This window comes from Schistocerca nitens, chromosome 1 (genome assembly GCF_023898315.1).
Source record: "Schistocerca nitens isolate TAMUIC-IGC-003100 chromosome 1, iqSchNite1.1, whole genome shotgun sequence".
Classification (NCBI taxonomy): domain Eukaryota; kingdom Metazoa; phylum Arthropoda; class Insecta; order Orthoptera; family Acrididae; genus Schistocerca; species Schistocerca nitens.
Window position 1 is genome coordinate 975,144,247 of NC_064614.1, and position 24,937 is coordinate 975,169,183.

The window sequence follows — 24,937 nt, forward strand, 5'->3', positions numbered from 1 at the left end:
TCAACTGGACGTCTCTGTTGGTAGTGTTGGTACGTTCATCCAGAGATCGCAGTACTTAAAGGTGTATGCCTTTTGGGTTCCGAGTCACCTAACAGAAGATCGTAAAGAACAACGAAGGAGTATATCTTTGGCCTAATGAAAGGTGCACTCCGCGGGAAGCAGTGCTTGGATGGTGATGAGGTTGTTGATGCAGCAGAACGTGGGCTTCGCCGTCGACCAGTAGAGTGGTGTCATGCGGCCATACAGGCCCTCCCAGTTAGGTGGCGTCAGGACACCGCATTAAACGGAGGTTATGTTCAGTAATAGGGTTTTGTAGAAAAAGGGTGGGGAATAACATGGTGCATTGGAATTCTGAATAGAGATAACCTGCTTCCAACAAAAATATGTTGCTTTGCTAACTGAACGACCCTCGTATTTTAATATGTCTGTAATATACAGGGTGAACGTTAGTAAAATCGGCAAACAGCAATTACAGAGTTCTGACTGTAAAGGGAGGGAAAAACGTCCTATGAACATGTGCTGTATGTTCCTTGAGTGATGCAGGCTGCGTGATTGGCGCTTTGGGGGAGCCTACTAAGCAGTGGAATAGCGGAATGGTCCGGTATTCATGTCGGGAACAAGCCGAGGTGGTATTTGGGTACGGCCAAGCAGATGGAAACGGTCGAGAGGCAACACGGCCATACAAAAAGGAATGCCCTCACGGACACCAACGACATCATAAAATATTTCAATCTCTTTTTTGACGTTTGAATGATTATATTTCTGATGCTCACAGACTTAGTAAGCACTAAAGTTCACGATAGTCCCTACACTATGGATCTTTAAGTAATACCGAAACTCGAGCAGGGAAACTAACAATGTAGCGTTATGTATAACGCCATTTTGAGGCACCTATAAAGCTGCATACGCGGAAACTGTTTGACGTATGCAAAAGCAGTCCATCAAGTCCCAGGCATATGTCACTTCATGATGTTCAATAAAGACAAACAGTATTGCAATTAAAATATTTCAATAACAACAACTGAGGCGGTGAATTATTCAGTACCTTAAGGTATCAACATGGGTGCTAGATACGATATAAGGATCCGGCATAATATTATTGCCTTATATTTCTATATGCGTGCCGTGTTGGGCAGGGCACCGTCCGGCACTAACTTCCCAGCGGCGACGCCGAGCTTGGCACGTGGTTGACGTAGAGGACGCCGTTACTCTGGCTTTGGCAAAGGTGGACGCATCCACACTACCCACGGAGTTCTCTTCCACAGGAGTTCGACGGGGAGCGAGCAGTACGCTGACGTGGCGCGCATAGTGTGGCTGCGTTAGCGGTGCATGGTGCATCGACTGATTTGATGCTGAGAACTTCGACGTGTTGGCGGTGTGGTCAAAGAATGTTGTTGGATAAACGCAGACGTGGTCCATAATAGGCTGTAATGTGATTCTTTTATAGTGCGACCAGCTAACTTCGACTAGTAGTCGTTGTCAAGCACCTATAAAACCAACATGGAAATGCACTCCATTCTCTGCATACATCGCCACGGATAGATAATACTTTAAGCACCTCACACTTGATCTTAATGTGAGATGTGTAAAGTATTATTTATCCATAGCGATGTTTGCAGACTATGTAGTGCTGTTCCATGTTGGTTCTACAGGTGCTTGACAATGACAAGTAGTCACAATTAGCTGATCGCACGGTTGAATAAAAATCACATTGCAGCCTACTACGGTTCTTGTATATATTTTTTAAATGTCTAGAGGCTGTGAATCCCCACAAATTAAAAATTTTAAGAATTTCATTGGTTTTCTCCCGTGACACTTACATCTATTTCAAGCTGTTTATTGGCTACGTAGTCTGGTGGAGTCATCTCTGATGTGGCACCATGTCACCACAGTAACTAGTTACAGTGCCGCCTTGATTAACAAACAGACCGTGCTTTAATAGTCAGTTGGAGGAATCTTGTTCATGTACCTGTTAGTGTATTTTTTAGAATATATCCATAACTAAGCGACTCCCGTAGATAATTCTGTGCATACAGGTATTTTGATATCATATATCTGTATTTTGTGTACTATACCTTGTGGAGGTTTATCGGCAAAATTATTTCGCTGCCATAGTGTTTCTTCTCAGAGTTACATTTAGTGATGTGTTTAAATAAGTGATTTTGGAGCAAACAACGCCGGTCAGCATTAACATCTTAGTTATATGTTGTAGAGCTGAATGTTCAATGAACATGTAGTGATGTTTTGTAAATATATATTGCACTCAAGGGTCCATCTCCGCAGTCAGCCTGTATAATAGGCAAGTATTAATAATGTTTTTCTTTTTCACAAAAACTAATGAATTTATCAACGTAAATCCTTTTGCTTATTATTTACTGTTTCTTGTGAAACATTATGAGGTATTTTTTAAGAAAATCAGTCTTCAATATGCCCCCTTCTGTGGAGTTGTATTTGCAGTGCCCAAAACGAGGTGTGTCCATGATGGAAGTCGTGTAGTCTGCAAATCTTATCTGAAATCAAATTTTCTTAATGTGTAGGATACTGCGCACAGAGTAACAGCAGTTTCTTTAAACATCGAAAAACAATAAGATAGCATACTTCTGAACAAAAGCGCCGTTTTATCGTGTTTTTTGGTCAGGTTTTTTGCAATAACTAACGACTAAACTCAAATAAAAAATAGCATACTTTTTCTTGCGCACATCCCCGAGGACTAATTCAGCCACATTTTGGAAAGACATCTTTATTAGTGCGCCTGCAATCCATTCCATCAGTGTGAAGAACACTGTATCGAGAAATACGTTTTGAGATATAAGTACGAGTTCTGTCAGATTAATAATGAATTTCTGTAAAACGTTTCACACTGACAGCTAATCTGTTATTCCGGCACAGAACACGAGTCCTTCCACGACCTCGAACTGCTCCCGCTACACAGTTTCCCCGTGTTTTCCGGCAGCCCGCGCTTCGCGGGAATCTTGGAGCGCATGGCGGAGAGCGGAATGAAGGCGATCGGTCGCTATTGATGGCAAATGTTCCTGCGTGGGAGCAACTTCGACTCCCGTGATTAGCAGCATTTTCCAAATTTTTTTCTTACTTTCATTGAAAATCGAAGCTGTCATAAAGCACGGTAATTCCAATGCTTGCTAGCCGCAATTGATGTGTTACGGAGCAAATTGCCAGATGGCACATACTGACTGCTAGTCGTGTGTACCATCAAATATTTGACGGAGAGTGGCGAGCGTGCCTGCATTTGCATCTGTCCTCAGGCGCGCCACAGGGAAGCCTTGCACGCCTTAATTAACGGTTTCGTTGCTGTGGTCGTGCATACACGTTCTGCTACGAAGTTTCCCATATGCTGTGGATGTGTAAATGAGCGACACTTTGGTTTCCCTACAGTGCTATGGACGTCTGAATGCGTCCGCAGCCACCGACCGAGTTACTGCCGTATCTCGCTCTCGTTGAATAAAAAAGATTAGAGTATTTGATATACAACATATGTGCCTCATTGCGGGCTGTCATTTTCAAAAACCTCGTCCCGACATCTTGAATCGGTTGTGAGATGTCATTATTGTTAAGACCTCATGATTTGCTATGCGCAGTGGCTTAGTCTCAAATGACTGCCCTTCGGATATAAAATGCAATAGATCGAGGAGAAACACTTCTGCTCTCACTTTTAATTGAAGTTTTGATACCTTATCGACATCTCATCACAGCTTTGTATGAGCTATAATGTACAGTGCGCAAAGTTTACATAATCCGTTTTTACCTCTGCGAACTCTTTAAAATTTCGTTCAATGGTTCATTTAACTTGCATAGTAACATAACGGATAACGAAACGAACTTCAGTTCATTATCGAGTGAAGATATCAGATTGTAAAATGTGCAAAAATCAGATTCTTTCAGGAAATCTTGAGGCTTGGGGCTTCGACATCATGTTATCCTCATTGTAGCTTAAAAAAATTCATAAAAAGAAAAATCGAGTTTTAGAACGCGACTAAAGAGAATGGACCGTTAATCAGGCCTCTTCTAACATTCCCCTTCTGCTTAGAGACAAACTTAAACTCTCGGGTTGACCACTCACGTTTAAGATGTCCGTTGGTTGTATACTGAAAACGGCACGCACAGGCTGTTACAGCATTTATTGCACAGTGGTTCAAGTAGAGCATATTATCCAAGTTGTCACAAAATACCAACACAGCATGTGCAAATGAAGTCACATGAACACTGACCGCATCATTTTGACTGCTATAATGTCTGCTGGTAACAACAGTGCACCTTTTGGTAAGATTTAGCTTGCATCAGGTAAAGTGACTTAAAAAGAGAGCATCACCTCACACTATTTCAATCTTAAAATTGGTGATTGACCATGCAGAAATACATACGAAAATGAACTATTAACAACAAGTGTATTGTTTTTTTCCTTTTCTTTTATTTGAGTCAACATTTTGTGACTCGTTTCATGCGGCCTGCCACGAACTCCTCTCCTGCGCCAACCTCTTCATCTCAGAGTAGCACTTGCAACCTACGTCCTCAGTTATGTGTTGAATGTATTCCAATCTCTGTCTTCCTCTCTGTTTTTGCCCTCTACAGGTCCCTCTAGTACCATGGAAGTCATTCCCTGATGTCTTAACAGATGTCCTATCATCCTATCCCTTCTCCTTTTCAATTTTTTTGTACATATTCCTTTCCTCTCGGATTCTGCACAGAACCTCCTTATTCTTTGCCTAATATTCAGTATTCACATGTAGAATCACATCTCAAATGCTCGAGTCTCTTCTATTCCGGTTTTCCCACAGCCCATGTGTCACGACCGTACAAATCTGTGCTCCTAACACACATTCTCAGAAATTTATTCCTGAAACTAAGGTCTATGTTTGATACTAGTAAACTTCTGTTGGCCAGGAATGACATTTCTGCCAGTGCTGGTCTTTTGATGTCCTCCTTGCTATGTTCGTCATTAGTTACTTTGCTGTTTATGTAGTGTAATTCCTTAACGCTATCTACTTCGTGACCAATAATCCTGATGTCAAGTTTCTCGCTGTTCACATTTCTGCAACTTGCCATGACTTTCACCTTTTTTTGATTTATTCTCAGTCCATATTCCGTACTCATTGTATTTGTCATTCCATTCAGCACATCATGTAATTCTTCATTCGTTATTAGAGGTTATATACTTTGACCTGACTGCAGTCTAATTAGAAAGAATTACACCAGACGCGTTTCGCTTTTAGTAATTCTTCTTCATTAGTTATTAGAGGTTATATACTTTGACCTGACTGCAGTCTAATTAGAAAGAATTACACCAGACGCGTTTCGCTTTTAATTACAAAGCATCTTCTGTGGAATTCTATAAATTGGTTACACACATTTGTACACATTTTGATTTCCTTAGGTAAAAAACACTATGTCCGTTTGTTCTTTATAAACTCGGTCTGCAAGCTGCTTACGGTGTTTCTGTACGTAATCTGCTCCTTCCCTTCTTGCTAGTAGTGGTTGGTGTCGACGGGCTTCAGTTCACATTTTCTCCTGGCAGTTTTTGGCATTTTGCGTTATTTCCTGCGCTACACTATTTACATTTGACTTTCTTAACTGTTTTCCATTCATCAGTGCCACAGTGTTTATGCCTATTCGTTTCCTTTCGTTCATTTTTTGAGTGCTGCCAACCTTTGAAATGATTTTCTGTGTGTGTGTGTGTGTGTGTGTGTGTGTGTGTGATAGAGAGAGAGAGAGAGACGAGAGACAGAGAGAGAGAGAGAGAGTTAGTGAAATTGTCTTGCATGTCTTGTATGTAGGTAGAGATGTGAGAGGACACGTGCTTTTTTTTTTTTTTTGCAAGTGGTGGCGGGGGAGGGAGGGATGAAAGACAGGGATGGCCTGGGCAGTCATTATAGGACTGATCTGGGAAGAAACGGCAGTGATAAATGGAGCCTGTGGATATATGTGTACTTTTAATGTTATAATATGTGGTCAGTCAGATTAAAGAGTGTATAATTCTTTTTAATTGGACTGCAGTCAGCTCAAGACAGATAACCTATAATAACGGGTTTTAACAGTTGATGCGGAAGACGGCCACACAAACAAACGTAAATGGACGCCTTGTCACGCATTTCGAAGTGGCCTCTGCATGAAGTCTATGAGGATACATCTCAACCTGCATAAAACTAACAAACATATAAAGTTTAACAATACTTACACATCAAATAATATTATACCTAAATATATTAATGCACAGGTTAAGAACAGTTCTGCCAGTGAACAAAAAATGAAACAAATAGCTTAAAAAATTTGTATAAACAACGAAATTGAATCTCTTTATGACAAGAAACAAATCCTAAATTGGGAGCTATATAAAGCACATCTTAATCTTACGAGTGTTCTGAATAATACCTATGTTTTCACACATCTCGTTATCAAGGTTGAAAATCGTACATATGCAGTGATAGAAAAAGTGAAAACACAAAAGAAAGATAGCAAATTTAAAAGCTAAAGAAACACCCACCACCGCCACAAATCGCACCCAGTATAACGAAAAACACCAGTTCTATCCAAGACTGGTAAACATGACTCTCACTATTTTGCATACAGAAGAAATAAAACTACGTGGGAGAGGTCTGAAACATTAAGTCAGAACACAGATACACGAAAAATACAAAGAAAACCTCATAGGTGACTCAGAAAGCATTCTCACACAGGAAAACAGAAAAGAAACAAGTAAGGAAAACATTGGTCTGACGAGAGAGCTGGTCAGTGATAAAATTAGAAATATAATAACACAGATGAAAGAAAACAGAAGACACCTAAACAATACAGGTTGTATAAAACTGACAAAACCTAGAAAGAAACCACAGGAACACAACACCATCATCACAAAGGTTCTCATGGATAAAGAGCAATACATCAGTAAGACACAAGAGTTCATAAAAATTATAAAATTATAATCAGATCCAATAAAAAGATTCCAAACGAACCTGAGATACACTCTGAAAGATATTGAACATACAACAAACAACAATGTAAAAGGAAAACTGATATAAACGAATCCCAGTGCATCTTACCTCCGAAGCAAACCAAGGAAGATCACCCTTTCAGAGTTATTATGAATTATAGAAACTCTCCCACTTACCCACTTGCTAGATACATGTTGAAAATCTTATCAGAAGATACAAATTACAAGAAGACACGACTATAAGAAACACCACGGAGTTGATTCAGTACATAAAACACATACAAGTTCCCGACACAACCACAATCCTGTCATCTGATATAGAGAATATGTATTGCAATTACCAATAACGGAAAGAATACACATTATAGTACAAAATATTAAGACACACGGTACACTTCCATATGAATACATCAAAGAAACAGTCGGGCTTCCAGAGCTAATGACAGAACAGAATTATTTTCAGTTCAATAATGCATTCTGTTAATAAAGTGAAGGATTACCAATGGGATCTCCTGTCCGCCCCCGGTACCTGAGTAGTCAGCATGACAGAATGTCACTCCTAAGCGTCCGGGTTCGATTCCCAGCTGGGTCGGAGATTTTCTCCGCTCAGGGACTGGGTGTTGTGTTATCCTAATCATCATCATTTCATCCACATCGACGCGCAAGTTTCCGAAGTGGTGTCAAATCGAAAGACTTGCACCCGGCGAACGGTCTACCCTACGGGAGGCCCTAGTCACACGACATTATTATTATTATTATTAGCTCCAGTTTTTGGAACTATAACAAACTTATTTATGAACCATGTAGAACAGATTATATTTAACAAAATAGTGCCAATTAGGTACAACGTCCTATACGGGATTAGATATATGTATGACATCTTGTGCCTGACGGATGAACTAAACAATAAAAGTGACCAATTACACACAAACATAAATTCCGTTCATGATAAGATACATTTTACGATAGAGAATGAGCAAAATAGACAGATAAATTTCTTGGGCATCACCATAAAGATTCAAAACAACCAAAACACTTTTGCCATTTACCGAAAACCGAGAACAAAAGAACCAGTTATATGAGACATAACAACACCCCAACTCTCAAAAGCATGCAGCACTTAGATACATGCTCCACAGACTAAACGTACTACCATTAGATACAGACAATTACAAAATAAAATGAATCCTGTGTTAAATACAGCCACAAACAATGGATACAAAGAGAACTATGCAACAAAGCTGAACAAGAAAATTAAGAAACAGAAAAGCACAAACACCCAACTGCCACCAACACAAGGACAAAATCATACACAGACAAATACACAAAATACAAGAATAGAAACAACACAGAGTGCGAAAGAAACAGAAAGTATCAGAAATCAGGAATATACCAAGTGAAATGCAATACATGTGTTGGAAGATACATAGGTCAAACCAAGACGACATTTGACACCAGATCCAAAGAACGAAGAACATGTAAGAGCATGGATGTATAGGACAAATCATTTAACTTTTGCAGAACACTTACACCAACACCTACATAAAATTACGACCAGAGACTCAGACATGGAAATCATAAGGATAAACAACAACAAAAAAACCTCCTCACCTTACAAGAAAACTATCACATCCATAAGACCATAACAGAAAAGAAACATCTGATAAATGATCAGATCAACTTCGGAAACCACAAACTCTTTAAACTGATTGACCACTTAATATAACATTAAAAGTACACATGCAACCACAGGCTCCATCGCCTAGGCACAAACACTGAGGCATTGATGAAAGAAAAACAGATATAAATAGTGCAGCGCAGGAAATTACGCAAAATGCAAAAACTGCCAGGGCCGGATGTGAAATGAAGCCTGTCGACGCCAACCACTGCTAGCAAGAAGGGAAGGAGCAGTTTACGTAAAGAAAGACCATAGCTTGCAGACTAACTTTATAAAGAACATGGTGTTTTAACCTAAAAAAATCAAAAAATGTACAAACATGTGTATCCAATTTACAGGATGCCACAGAACATGCTTTGTGAATGAAAGCGAAACACGTCTGGTGTTATTCGCTTCCATTAGATATCAGTCAGCTCAAGACAGATAACTTATAATAACGGGTGTTAACATTTGATGCGGAAGATGGCCGCACAAACAAACATATAATTCTTCTTCACTCTCACTCAGGATTGCCACGTCATCCTTTCACATCGAATTCTAATTCAACTGCTGAATCTTTCTTTCGTTCCTGAAACCAAACTGATCGTCATCTAACACATTCTCAATTGCCTTTTCCATTCTTCGGTATATTATTATTGTCAGGAACATGGATGCACGAGCTGTTAAGCTGATTTCGTTAGCTCTAGTAGTCTTTGTAATTGTGACACTTCCCCGAGCTACTTTAGAAATTCTTCCGACAGTCGTTTCTTTTGCTATTTCGTCACATTATTCATGGAGCCATTTCGTCTTAGCTTCCCTGCACTTCCTATTTGTTTCATTCCTCACTGTCTTGCATATCTGAATTCCTGAATTTACCTGAATGTTTTTGCAGTTTCTTTTTCATCGGTTACTCATGGTTTCTTCGCAGTTACCTGCTTTGTATCTATGTTTGCCTATCGTAATTGACTTTTTTTTAGTTATATCAAGTACTCTTCAACTATACTGACTGCTGAGCTATTCCTTATTGCTGCATCTATAGCCTTTGAAAACTTCACGCGTATCTCGTCATTCCAACTTTTTTTCGTATTGATTTAATTGATTAATCTCTTAAACTTCAGTGTACTCTTCATTACTACTACAATGTGATGTGAGACTATATCTGCATATGCGTATGCCTTACAATCCAGCATCTGATTTCGCAATGTTTGTCAATCAAGATGCAATCCGACATCTTCAGATTGCGACGTCAGCACGTATACCTGAACTATCGTTGTCGGTTTTGGTTTGCTGTCGATAGAGATAGGAACAATCCCATCACTGAAATGCTCACAGTAACACACTCTTTAACCTACCTTCCTACTCACAACGTATCCTACTCCCGTTTTACCCTTTTCCGCTGCTTTTGATATTACCCAATACTCATCTGACGAGAAATCCTTGTCTTCTTTCCTTTTTACTTCACTGAGCCCTACTACAACGAAATTGGGAATTTTCATTTACTTCATCACATTTCCTAGCTTCCCTAACACGTTCAAGCTCCTGACATTCAATGCCCCGATTCGTAGAAAACTATTCTTTCTTTCGTTATTCATTCTTTTTGTCGGGGTCATCTCCCCCATGGCAGTCCCCTCCCGGAGATCCGAATCGGTGACTATTCCGGAATATTTTGCCAAAGGAGACATCATAATGACACTTTTTTTCCACTTGCAGGCCACATGTCCTGTGAATACACAATATGAGTCCTTCCTGCATGGTTACCGCTGAGTTCTGCGACCTCACGCCATTGATGATTTCTGATTCCTCCGCCTTCAGGGGCAGTTTCCCACCGCAACTACAAGACAGTGCTTTGAACCTCTGTCCGATCCTCCTCCCTCTTTGACATGGCTGCTGTCAGAATGAGTGTGACTTCTTATGCCGGAATCTCCTTCGGCCGCCCGTGGAGATTATTAATCAAAATGTTAACGGTGGCGGATCTCTAACCCGCAACAGAGGACGTATTGATTACTAATCAAAGACCATACCCGTAGACAACTGTTGTTTTAAGCGGCTATTACACTGACGTGCCAAAACTTCATGGTAAAGCAACATCCAGATATGCACATGGCGGTAGTAATACATACGCAACGCAGTGCACTGGCAGATCCGTCAGTTGTACTAAGATGATCCATGCGAAAAGTCCTACGACGTGATTATGGCCGCACGACGGGAATTAGAAGACGTTGAGCGCGGAATGGTAATTGGAGTTAGACACATGGGATATTCTAATTCGGAAATCGTGATGGAATGAAAAATTCCGAGCCACAATGCCAAGTGTGTGCCGAGAATAACAAATTTCCGGCGATACATCTCACCACGGGCAATGTAGCGACCGACGTCCTTCTCTTAATGGTTCAAATGGTTCAAATGGTTCTGAGCACTATGGGACTTAACATCTATGGTCATCAGTCCCCTAGAACTTAGAACTACTTAAACCTAACTAACCTAAGGACATCACACAACACCCAGCCATCACGAGGCAGAGAAAATCCCTGACCCCGCCGGGAATCGAACCCGGGACCCCGGGCGCGGGAAGCGAGAACGCTACCGCACGACCACGAGCTGCGGGCCTTCTCTTAATGACCCAGAGCAGCGGTGTTTGGATAGAGTTGTCAGTGCTAACAGACAAGCATCACTGCGTGGAATAACTGGAGATATCAATGCAGGACATCCGAGAAAAGAAATCTGTTACGACACTGAGGCAAAACCTGGCGTTAATGAGCTACGGCAATAGACGAAGGACGCGAGCGTTCTTTCTAACAACACGACATTTCTTTCTGCGCCTCTTCTGCACTCGTGACTGTATTGGTTGGACGCTAGACGACTGGAAATCCGTGGCCTGGTTAGATGAAAAAGATTTGATTTGGTGAAAACTGATGGTCGGATTCAAGTGAGGCGGAGACACTGACTCAAGTTGTCAACAAGCGAATGGACTAGCTGGTGGTGCCTACGTACTGGTGTGTTCTGTGTTTATGTTCTGTGTTTACATGGAATGGACAACGTCATGTGGTCCAACTGAATAAATCATTGACTGGAAAATGTTCGGCTACTTGAAGACCATTTGCTGCCATTCATGAACTTCATGTTGTCAAACAACGATGTCATGTTACCGGGCTACAATTATTCATGATTTGTTTGACGAACATTCTGAACTATTAGACCGAATGATTCGGCAGCCCGCATCGCCCGCCATGAATCCCATCGAAGATTAATGGCACATATTCTGGAGGTCAGTTCGTGCACAAAGTCCTGCACTGGCTACATTTCCGTAGGTGGGGACGGCTATAGAGGCAGCATAGCTCAATATTTCTGCAGGAGACTTCTAACTTCTTGTTGAATCCATGCCACTTCGATTTGCTACACTAAGCCAGGAAAAAGAAGGTCTTACACTATATTGGAAGATATCACGTGAACTTTGTCACCTCAGTGTAAAGCTGTAAAAGAGTGAGCCCTGGTAAATAATTGCTGTTTTGAAGAGCGCGCCGCAGCGTGTTGTGTGAAGCAGTCGCCGGCCGCTGTGGTCTCGCGGTTCTAGGCGCGCAGTCCGGAACCGTGCGACTGCTACGGTCGCAGGTTCGAATCCTGCCTCGGGCATGGATGTGTGTAATGTCCTTAGGTTAGTTACGTTTAAGTAGTTCTAAGTTCTAGGGGACTGATGACCACAGCAGTTGAGTCCCATAGTGCTCAGAGCCATTTGAACCATTTTTTGAAGCAGTCGCCCTCCGTTTCTGTCGGTGGCGCCGCTGTGGTAATCGCGGATTTGGTGTCTCCCCTGGTGGGAAAGCGGAAAGGTTGCCTGTTCACGTGCATTTAAGGGACGCTATCAGCTCGTCTGGGGGTCAGTCGGAGTAAGGCTAGGTCAGTCCCGCGTCACCAGTTGCTGGTCTGTCTCTCGTTTGCATTTGTGCCGCAGTTAGTGTCTGTCTGTCGTTGGAGTGCTAGTATGTCTGTCGTTTGGATCAGACCTTAAAGCCAGAAAATGAGAGTCTTGCCACTCCGCCAGTAATAGAACTGAGCTAGTGTTCGCCCAGTCGGGGATGAGTTACTGCATCTGAGTCTGCGCGTTAGGCCGCCAGTCTGCTCGAGTTGCTCGGGCAACGGTCATTGGTGGTTTTTTTGGCGGTTGGTTGGTCGCGCACTGAGACACGAGATGACTTGTCCGCCTTGAGCGTCGGCGCATGTGAGGTCTTCACGTGAGTCCAGTGGGCAGCGCCGTATAGAAAGGGGTAGTGGCTTCGCGGTTCACAAGAGAGCAACAGGGGCGAAACCACGACATCGGTCTGGCCGGGGCGAGCTGCGACGCCGTGAGACGGGAGATCAGCACGCCTTCCTGCGTCCATTGAAGCGGCTGGCAGCGGACGGTTCGGGAGAGCGTTCGGGATGCTTCGCCAGGTCTTCGCCAGAAATCGCAGTTTATTAGAAGTTAAGTGATTGCAGATATGTTGTTTCACTTACTTGTTAAATTGTACTTATTTTTTGGTGAGGTCACCAGCTACTTTGTTTTGGGGTCGTCCCACCATTCTTCTCCGTTTGCCCACCCGCGGGAAGATGGTTATTGTGAATTGGTTGGTCCGTTTTTCCCTTGTGGAATTGGGGAGGTTTAAAGCAATCTGCGGTTCGGGTTGTTTAGTAACCCCGCCCTCCTGTCAATTTTCCATACGTTAATAGCTGCCTCTGTCATGGTTGTCGGATTCGGTGTTGACGAGTTTATTGCTTAAAGGCCGAATTCTTGAAATATGCTACTATCTTGCTTATCATCTTGCGAGGTGGTATATGTGTAATGTAGAGCATGTTGTACATTTTATGTAAGTCTGCATTTTATGGGTTTTATTTAAATAGTTATTTTAGCTTATAAGCTTGCCACCCTTCCACCGTAAGAGTCCTTTAAAAAAACTGCACTTTCGGTGGCAAATAATTTGAGGGTTGTACCATTTCCATTCCTCTTACGGGTGGCATAGTTTACATGTTTGCGTGAGTTGTTAAAAATTTTTTGTTTAAAGTAATCTGGTGTGTTGCAGATTTGTACCAGTGTACTCTTTCGGAGGTTGTTGTGAGCGGTCATGACTACGGCCGTGTTGAAAGGGAGGAAGCAAGCTTCTCAGCCCGAAGGCTCCTACTGTTAATATTGTTCCTTCCATCTAAATAAAACTGTAACTTGATATTTAGAGGGTGCTTTCTGCTAACAATTATAAATCTGTTTTGAAAAGGCTTTTAGGAATAAAATTCACATTTGTTAAATTGTGATATCATATGTCGTGTGTGCTTTTCTGCTTATAATTTGAAATCTGCTTTGAAAAAGCTTTTAGGAATAAATTCACATTTGTTAAATAGTGACTTGATATTTCGAGTGTGCTTCTCTGCTCATAATTTTAAATCTGTTTTGAAAAAGCTTTTAGGAATAAATTTACATTTGTTAAAAGTAATTTTCCATCAATTACTTCCTGGCAACTACTTCCACTCTCACCCATTGTGATTAAATGTGTCAATGTTCTTGATGAATCGCCAGTAAATGAAAATTCTTTAAAAAAATTTTTTGAAAGTAAATTCACGGTTCAAAGAGACGTGCTTATTATTCACATAACTGTCGCAGGCCAACTGTAGGACTGTAAGTCGAAACGAAACAGTTTATTTGTAGACACTGGGGAAATACACTAACGTGAGTGCTTACCCTTCCACTATGTATCTGTGTCTGTCTGTCTGTCTCTCTCTCTCTCTCTCTCTCTCTCTCTCTCTCTCTCTCTCACACACACACACACACACACACACACACACACACGCGAGCGCGCGCGCGAGCAATCACGCGCACACACACCACAACCCCATCTTCCATATCCAAATACACTAGTGATCCGACTGTAATGAGCATCTCGTCGGCGGCACGTTAAATACGGACAAGACCATCACCATGCGCTCGTGTCAACAGGCAAATGTGGCGGTCTGGCCGTAATGAGGGTGACAGCCCGGTGGCGGCGGCAGCTGTCAGCGCGAGGTGGTCGTCCCGCCATTCGGCGCTGCGCTGCGTGTGGCCTATGCTGTGCTGTGCCGTGCACGTCCGGGCCAGCCGCCGCGCCGCTCCAGCCGCCAGTGCGCGTAATTGCAGACAGCGGCTGCCGTTTGTATGCGCGCAGATGTACGCGCGGCCGCGCTGTCTCCGGCCGCGGCAATATACTGGCGCGCCGTGCGCCAGTGCAGTCGGCGTGGCGCCGGACGGACACGCCATTACCAGTTGCTTACACCTCTTCATTACTCAGCCAGCTCATGCACTGACGGTGTGCTGCACTCCAGCAATATTCGCCGGGATATCGTGTCTCGTGCTGCATATTCAGTGTCTCATTTTACGGAACAGAGAGTGGAACATCCAAGTTTATCGTCTCGTCGACGGAGAGGTCATTAGAGACTGAAAACAAATTCGGTGCAGACGTGGTGGGGCCAAGAAAATGGCCATGATCTCTTCGAATGAACCCCTCCAACACTGGTAATACACTGTTCAGTAACATTACTGTGACCACCGCCCAAGTTCGACATCAACGTGCAATAACCAATCACAGACGTCAGGTGACAGCCCTGGCAGTGAACAGGCAGGGGAAACCGGGAAAGGCTACGCACTTGGCATTTAACCGCTCATACCTATAGATGAGTAGGTTAAAACAAGCTTTACTTATTACAAATCATTGCTGCTTTACTTCGGAACAACATATATCAGTTACAGCCAATTGACTCTTAACAAAAACCGTAAATGTCAACATATTTGAGGTACTTCGCGGCATTGTCTGGTAGCAGTACATGTTGTCTAGTCAAAGAGTACATTCTAACATAAATCACAAGAAAACTCACCAGGTACTTCACAGCCAGTGCGTTCTTCGAGTAACACAATCCAGTCTTCGATAATAGACTCTTTGTAGACTTCACCACACCCTGGGCAATTCAATACATCAGGCCGCTCTTTCGATTTGGACCTTGTTGTTCCTGAAGATGATGGCACGGTTAAATCCATATTAGTCCTAGAGATTCTGCATTGCTGGTACTGGTACTTTGTCTCTTATTGGTTTTGTCTGGTTCAAAAATGGCTCTGAGCACTATGGGACTCAACATCTGAGGTCATCAGTCCCCTAGAACTTAGAACTACTTAAACCTAACTAACCTAAGGACATCACACACATCCATGCCCGAGGCAGGATTCTAACATGCGACCGTAGCAGTCACGCGGTTCCGGACTGAAGTTCCTAGAACCGCACGGCCACCGCGGCCGGCGGTTTTGTCTGGATTAACTTTTTTGTCTAAGAATGCATTTATCACGAGGTTTTTTTGACATATTCTTCCTTTTTGTGGTTCGATCATATTTTAGCAGACAACCTGTGCGTTTTCTAGTAAAACGATTTAGTCTTCCTTGACAGGCTCTTCGTAGACATCACCACACCCTGGTCAATTCAAAACATCAGGTCCCTCTTTCGATTGGGACCTTGTTGCTCCTGAAGATAATGACCCGGTTAAGTCCATATTAGCTCCAGAGGTTCTTTATTGTTGGTACAGGTACTTTGTCTCATCTTGGATTTGTCTGGTTTAACTTTTTTGTCTAAGAAAGCATTTTCAACGAATTTTTTTGACATATTCTTCTTTTTTGCGGTTCGATCATATTTTAGAAGACAACCTGTGCGTTTTCTAGTAACACAATCTAGTCTTCCTTGATACGCTCTTTGTAGACTTCACCACACATTAGGCAATTCAAAACATCAGGCCCTCTTTCGATTTGGACCTTGTTATTCCTGAAGATGGAGGCGCGGTTAGGTCCATATTAGCCCGAGAGGTTCTGCGTTGTTGGTACTGCTACTTTGTCTCTTCTTGGTTTTGTCTGGTTTAACTTCTTTGTCTAAGAATGCATTTTAAACGAATTTTTCTGACATATTGTTCTTTTTTGTGGTTCGATCATATTTTAGGAGTGGGAAAGTAATGTATAGGCCTACACCTGTTCGAAATCGACTCTCCGAACCTCGTTTTCATTACGTTCTGGGTTTTTCCTGGTAACTGCACAGACAAATCATCTGTGACTGAGGAGCATCATTTGTCCGTGGGCTTCTCTTAATTCTAGAGTTGTTGGAAATCCGGCTCTCTCAGTGATTACCGATGGAGAAAGGTCTTCTGCTGTGAACACATCCGGACTGAATGGGAATATTCCCCTTCACTCGAAGGATTTATCGGCTGTTTGGATTGCGGCTACTCCATGCAGCTCGGTGGCGCAGTCTTTCTCGCTATGTTACAGTGCTCCAAAAAATATTACAGATGGCAGTCTCTGCTTGGTTCCCGTGTTTGTCGTGCAGTGGTGTTCCTCACAGAATGGTGAGTCTTTTGGTTAATAATTCGATTTTCTAGTGCCTATCTAGATAGTGCTTATTGCTTCCGATATACAACTTAAAGATTACTTCACTAGAAACAAAAACTTATATTTACCTGCTACAACTAATAAATCAAACGGAGATGTTCAAGAGTACCTGTGACGGCGTCAATAGAGAACCAACAACAGAATGGAGATTTTGTGGTCGGTCAGTGTTGCCAATGTAGAGAAAATTCCACTGAGAACTCTTACCAGGCGCGTACTCGCAGTCGAACTTACACAATATAAATCGTGTCTGGAGATTCGGAAAAACACTGCAGTCGATGTCGTAATAGGGATACGGAAGAATTTATCTGACGCCCAGACAGGCATGGTCGTTGGCTTTCGGGTCAACCTTCGCAAACTATTCGTGTAGCGCCGAAGTTAAACAATATCGGGGATGGCAAATTGGTTATAAAAACAACGTCCTAATGATCTGACTGGTTTTATGCGGCCCGCCACGAATTCTTGTCTTGTGGTAACCTCTTCACCGCAGAGTAGCAGTTGCAGGTGGCGTTCTCAATTATTTTGTGGATGTATTCCAATCTCTTTCCAATTTCTGTCTTCCTCTAGAGTTTTTGTCCTCTAGAGCTCATCCTACTACCATGGAAGTCATTACCTGATGTCTTAACAGATGTCGAATCAACCTATACTTCTCTTTGTCAATGTTTTCCACATATTCATTTTCTCTCCGATTCTGCGCAGAACCCCCTTATTCCTTATTAAATCAGTCGACCTAATTTTCAACGTTCACCTGTAGCACCACATCTCTAACGCTTCGGCTCTCTTCTGTTCTTGTTTTCCCACAGTCCATGTTTCACTATCACACAATGATGTACGCCAAACGTACATCCTCAGAAATTTCTTCCTCAAATTGAGGCCTGTGTTTGATATTAGCAGACTTCTCTTGACCAGAAATGCCCTTTTGGCCAGTGCTAGCCTGCTATTTATGTCCTCCTTGCTCTGTCCGTCATTGGTTATTCTGCTGCCGAGGTAGCAGAATTCATTATTTCATGTACTTCGTGACCATCAGTCCTGAGATTAAGTTTCTCGCTGTTGTCATTTCTGCTAATTCTCATTTATTTCGTCTTTCTTGGACCATATGTGCATACCTTGCACGTCATATATGTGCACTGAAATGATAAGAGCTGCAGGGGAATAGATAATAGCAATAGCTTTAGCTTCGTGTATTGATAGATATTTCTAGGGACGTAAAGACTATTTGAGCATTTATATGGATATCGTTTGACAGAAATGTTATGACTAGTGTTAACTGGAGTGGAAAGAAGGTTCTTATTATTATCTGATGTTCCGCAAAATAGTTATTATCAAGCAACACGCAACTCTGCTTGTGCAGCTGTATGACAGCACACATCAGACAGACCACTTTCCCGCCAAGGTCCGTTGCAATATAGACATGAGTTGGAAGAGGTGAAACTAACCCTTTAATTATTTTTGTTGTACACTGATCTACCGAATTTTCCGTGACAAAGTCATCTCAGACTTAACCTATTCATTTATTACCCACAATATACAAGTCCAGTGCAATGTGACTGCTATACATTGACAATAAGACTTCCAATAGTTAACACAAAAGAATGGCCCTGAATTGCTAGAAATCCTAACAATAAAACAAATTCAAAAATATTAAATTAAAGAAATATGAAACTACCTCCAACTCTGTTAATCGTGTAAACTCATTTCAGTCACGAATCCTGATATTGGAGACACCCATTTCTTTTTATAAGACAATCTTCATAACATGAAATACAGCAATTACAGCAAGTAGCAACAACGGCCAGCTAAATAAAAATAGTCTATTATCCACTCTAACTACTTGGAGGCATATGGATAGCAAAAGAAAGATTTTGTTCTAGAGCAAAGAATGTATTTAGCAAGTTTTACCTTATTCATGTGATATCCGGTTCGGAAAATTACATAGTTGTCAATAATTACATTGCCCAGATATTAACAACCATACATCCATCCTCATACCTTTCCTTGTATATTTTCTCATAAGAAATTTCATCTCACTTTACATTGCCTGTCCTACCAACACATAGTCTCTATTTAGAAGAAACATGTCCATACACTTCCCTATCCACTCACTAACTGCTAGTCCATCCAACCACAGAATCTCTTGCAGAGGGCGCTGAGTTTCTCAGCGATATTAACACAGTCTATAGTGCTGCCAACATACAAACAGGCTACTTCCAGAGCTATGACTAGTTGAAACATTCACCCCATTCACCATATTTCACACACTCTGATTTCCAGCTACACCTGTAGGAAAAGAATTACGTGTTTATGTACACTCCTGGAAATTGAAATAAGAACACCGTGAATTCATTGTCCCAGGAAGGGGAAACTTTATTGACACATTCCTGGGGTCAGATACATCACATGATCACACTGACAGAACCACAGGCACATAGACACAGGCAACAGAGCATGCACAATGTCGGCACTAGTACAGTGTATATCCACCTTTCGCAGCAATGCAGGCTGCTATTCTCCCATGGAGACGATCGTAGAGATGCTGGATGTAGTCCTGTGGAACGGCTTGCCATGCCATTTCCACCTGGCGCCTCAGTTGGACCAGCGTTCGTGCTGGACGTGCAGACCGCGTGAGACGACGCTTCATCCAGTCCCAAACATGCTCAATGGGGGACAGATCCGGAGATCTTGCTGGCCAGGGTAGTTGACTTACACCTTCTAGAGCACGTTGGGTGGCACGGGATACATGCGGACGTGCATTGTCCTGTTGGAACAGCAAGTTCCCTTGCCGGTCTAGGAATGGTAGAACGATGGGTTCGATGACGGTTTGGATGTACCGTGCACTATTCAGTGTCCCCTCGACGATCACCAGTGGTGTACGGCCAGTGTAGGAGATCGCTCCCCACACCATGATGCCGGGTGTTGGCCCTGTGTGCCTCGGTCGTATGCAGTCCTGATTGTGGCGCTCACCTGCACGGCGCCAAACACGCATACGACCATCATTGGCACCAAGGCAGAAGCGACTCTCATCGCTGAAGACGACACGTCTCCATTCGTCCCTCCATTCACGCCTGTCGCGACACCACTGGAGGCGGGCTGCACGATGTTGGGGCGTGAGCGGAAGACGGCCTAACGGTGTGCGGGACCGTAGCCCAGCTTCATGGAGACGGTTGCGAATGGTCCTCGCCGATACCCCAGGAGCAACAGTGTCCCTAATTTGCTGGGAAGTGGCGGTGCGGTCCCCTACGGCACTGCGTAGGATCCTACGGTCTTGGCGTGCATCCGTGCGTCGCTGCGGTCCGGTCCCAGGTCGACGGGCACGTGCACCTTCCGCCGACCACTGGCGACAACATCGATGTACTGTGGAGACCTCACGCCCCACGTGTTGAGCAATTCGGCGGTACGTCCACTCGGCCTCCCGCATGCCCACTATACGCCCTCGCTCAAAGTCCGTCAACTGCACATACGGTTCACGTCCACGCTGTCGCGGCATGCTACCAGTGTTAAAGACTGCGATGGAGCTCCGTATGCCACGGCAAACTGGCTGACACTGACGGCGGCGGTGCACAAATGCTGCGCAGCTAGCGCCATTCGACGGCCAACACCGCGGTTCCTGGTGTGTCCGCTGTGCCGTGCGTGCGATCATTGCTTGTACAGCCCTCTCGCAGTGTCCGGAGCAAGTATGGTGGGTCTGACACACCGGTGTCAATGTGTTCTTTTTTCCATTTCCAGGAGTGTATTTAGGAAAATTTTCGGTTTTTATTATAACTATTTGAGAGATAATATTTGACTTTGTGGCACTGAGCCGCAGCAAGTTGTCTGACGTTTGTATAATAGACACGTTGCACTTTATTAACTATAGATTTCGGATGGCATACGTCAAACCGTGATGAAACCACCATTTCGGGACACAGCAGTGACTCAATCACAATATGAAAGTTTATAATCGACACATCCATGCGAAACGGCTGCCGGTAAACTGTAAAGTTCAAAAGAGACTGTACGTGCAAAATATCGCAATATTTTGGAAACCCCCAAAATGAGAACTGAGGAATGAACTCTACTCACAGAAAAGCACCAGATAACGTCCATTGACCTTAAGAGGAACTACCTCGAAAGATAAATGCAGTTCTCACTGTCAGCCAAAACAGTTTTTGCCTTGCCAATGTCGTTATTAGAAAGCACAAAGCGCTATAACCACTACTGAAACATGTAAGTTTCACATAAAGCCACGCAAGGAAAACGCCACAATATTGCAGATCAATAGGAATTTCGTGAAACTGCTGTAGAGGAACTAGAAATACTTATACACCAATCGTGCAACCCAACTTTAACTATGAACGAAGAGCTGTCGTCTAGACATAAATGGTTCCTTAAAATATTCAGTGAAATACTGGACCTTTAAATCCAAGCATTCCTGAGCCTAATATCTTATTATTTACATCTCTACGTCCATGCAGCTGTTTCCCATCCTTATCACTTTTGTTACGAGTATTTCCTGATGGTGTGAGCACCCGGCATCCTTGACATATATTATTATAATTAATGCTTATGAACCGAATGGTTGTTGTTACTGGTTAGCCTCATGCTTTTGGAAATTGTATTACGCCCTCTATTTTCCTTACCGTCCCTGTGGTCTCCTGTTGTCACAGTATATCATCCTATTATTTACGGAGTGTTACTTGCACGATCTCCCTTACCTAGTCTTCCGAGGGTTTCAGTCCTTGCGCTATCTTACTATTGCTTTCATTGTTTCTGTTTTATTGTACCTTATTAACGTGTTTTCCTCCATTTGTTTTATTCACGTTATTTCGTATGAAGGCTCGAATTTATGTTACTGTTCTGGAACTCTTTTTCTCTTTGTCTGTCATTTTATATGTTTGTTCTTTTGTCGACGGCATTTTCTATATTACTGTAATTTCCTATTCTTCGTCCATTTTATTATTTACACTTTATAAACCTCTGTGAAAGTCTAGTTATGTATACTACATTTCTTACGGAACAAATAAGCTATTGTCGTTACGTGGCACTACTTTTGTATTCGTCGCCGCAATCTGATTGCTTGAATTTAAAATTGTCTCGTAGTTATCGCGTTTTACCTGATCAGTTAGCCTGCCACGTCATCTTTGTTTGTTAAATACTGTCTTTATATATCTTATCTCCAAAACATTCATGGTGAGTATTTCAGCTGCTTAATTTTGACGGTACTTACAGTTTCAAACCCTTTTATATTCTTTGTATAGCTACATTTTCTGGTTTGCAAACGGAGAATGGGTTCTGCTCGAAAAACGTGGAATAAAGTAGTAGATTGACCAATTGGTGGCTCCTGATTTAGTGACCAGTACAGGAATTGTGTAGTACTCCTGTTGACTACTGGAACAAACAAAGAGGAAATGGAACGTGTCCTTCGGAGCCACGTATGGCACCGTATCCTTGGGACCAGCTACATGTGTACAAAAGAAGGAGCTTGTTGAGCACAGGTGTCTGTGAGGCTGCAGCACGTAGAAGGGCGTGCCATTTCTATGGCGCGCCGCAGTAGCAGCAGGAGCCGCTACGTGCCGAGGCGTAGCCGGCTGGTGGCCGCGGTGAATATGCGGGGCACGCGCGCCCTCAATTGTCGTCCGAGACGCCGCCGCCGGGGCCACCCCCTCCGCCCACACCAGAAAACAGCTGATCACTGGCCTCCCTGGGACTGCGCTGCGCGCTACACTGCCATCGACTTCTTCAGGAATTTATGACGCCCATTCGCCACCGGGTGCTGGATATTTCATCTTATTCATTCCAAGCACGCACGGGACTCTGATCAAACATTAGCGACACGTACCAGAAGTGTAACGTAAATTATATTCCCATAAACTGTCGTAGCCAAAATTCAGGGATCTATTGTAGTATAACATTTAAGGTAACACTATACCTATGCCAATATTGCGTGTGGGCACCAGGTGACATCACGCTAATGGACTCAGTTCTGCGACAAAGAGGGTTAACAAGTATTTTAAGATGCCCCATATACACTACTTGATCAAAAGCATCAGGGCGCGTCCTAGTAAACATTAATACGTGGCGTGTCCATCCTTCGCCTTTACGGCGGTTTCACCCGTGGTGGGGTTAGTTTCAATGAGGTGTTTGAATGTCTGTGGAGAAAAACAGAGAAGGTAGTGATGTTGGTCGCTGGGATCTGGAGCGATTTCAGCTTTCTAATTCAAAATATTCCTGAGTTCAGGCTGGTACTCTGGGCAGGCTAGTTCATTTCAGAAAGTTATCGTTCACAAACTACCGCCACCACGATGCTGCTTTATGACAGGGTGCTTGGTCACATTGATACAGTTGTCGTCTCCGAGTTCCTCCCCTACAGTGCGCAGTACAAAATGCTGTAAAATGTTATCATATTCTTCGGGTACTCGTGAGTGCAATAGGGGAACCACACGCTAACCACAAAAAAACACCCCATTACAGTAACACGACCTCATTTGTAGTCCATTCTTGGAGCTAGAAGTTCTCCAAACATTTTCCAAAACTCTAACCACCTATTGGATTCCCACAAAGTACGGCGGGATTCATTACTGAAAATATTTATTTCCAGTCCTCCCCTGTCCACATACGTAGCTCGTTATACCACCTCAAGCGTCGGTTCGCATTACTGCAACTATTGGAACGTGTTGCTTCTCAGCAGACAGCACAATAATGCCCGCCCCTTTTATACTCAAAGGTTCGCCTCTCGTGATTTTCTAGTGTTCAATTCCGGGTCACACAAGGGGGTAAAGATATTCTACATCAAATAATAAACATCTGCAGGCACATATTCGCGAAAGGATCCTGCTCAGTTATCATAATGAGAGAAAGTTTCTAACAGGTAAATGGGAATCCTGGCGCAATTTTGATATCAAAGTGATACACAAATTAATTTAATTGATCGATTAACTACACCTACCCCCTCCCCCCCAAGTGATATCCGATTTCTCCAGTCCTGGATGACGTCATAGGTTTTTCTCCACAGCCAGAACGCGGCTCCCAGCGCCTCCTCCCTCACCACCCCTTCCCCAACTAACATATTGGCGGGAATTTCGAGTTTTGGCGGGAATTCCGAATTTATGGGGGAATTTCTTTGTCCAGGGCTGTGCTGACATCCCACCCTCCACATCGGAATTGACGAGAAATTAAAAACGACGGTGCCATTTCTGGGACTCGAAACTGTAGTACAGATTGGACCTAATAACGTAATTAATCATAATGATCGTAAAGATCAGACCTAATTACACAACTATATGCATAGCGCTACACAAGAACTGCCTAAAATCGCAATACAGTTCAAAAACTGGTGATGACATATATCTGATGTTATCCTGTTGTGAAAAGTAGCACAATACCACTCGAAACTAGTGACAGACACACTCACTTCACATACAAGCTGGTGGGAAAAACACTGAGGGTGTAAGATACTACATTATTTGTGGCAGGAAGCATGTACAACTCACGTGATACTGGTGATGGACATACAGGAGTGTATTACCTGTAAGCATACAGCTGAAGACTGCACCCATTGCTGTTTAATATCAGGGCACGCTACAGATACCTGATCGACAGTCATCCTGCAGCCCAGGTAATCAAGGCCAACATACGCTTACACAATAAATGGGTCGTAATTCAACAGATGTACTAAGGAAAATCATTTTACATTCGACAACAACGAACTATAATTCATGAGGATATCACAGTCCTGCACACTATTGGAAGTCCTCTTTTACCAATACAAAGACAGATCACATCTGCAATTACGATATCCTATAAGATTTTAACATGTCTCCCTTTCTTCCATTGCACTGAAATCAATTACTATGTGCATGCTTATATTTGACTTTTTTTTTTGTTGTTCCATAACTCCCCTTTTCTGATTTGCCTTTAAAGCTGCCATCATACTACAGATTCTTGCGTCCTA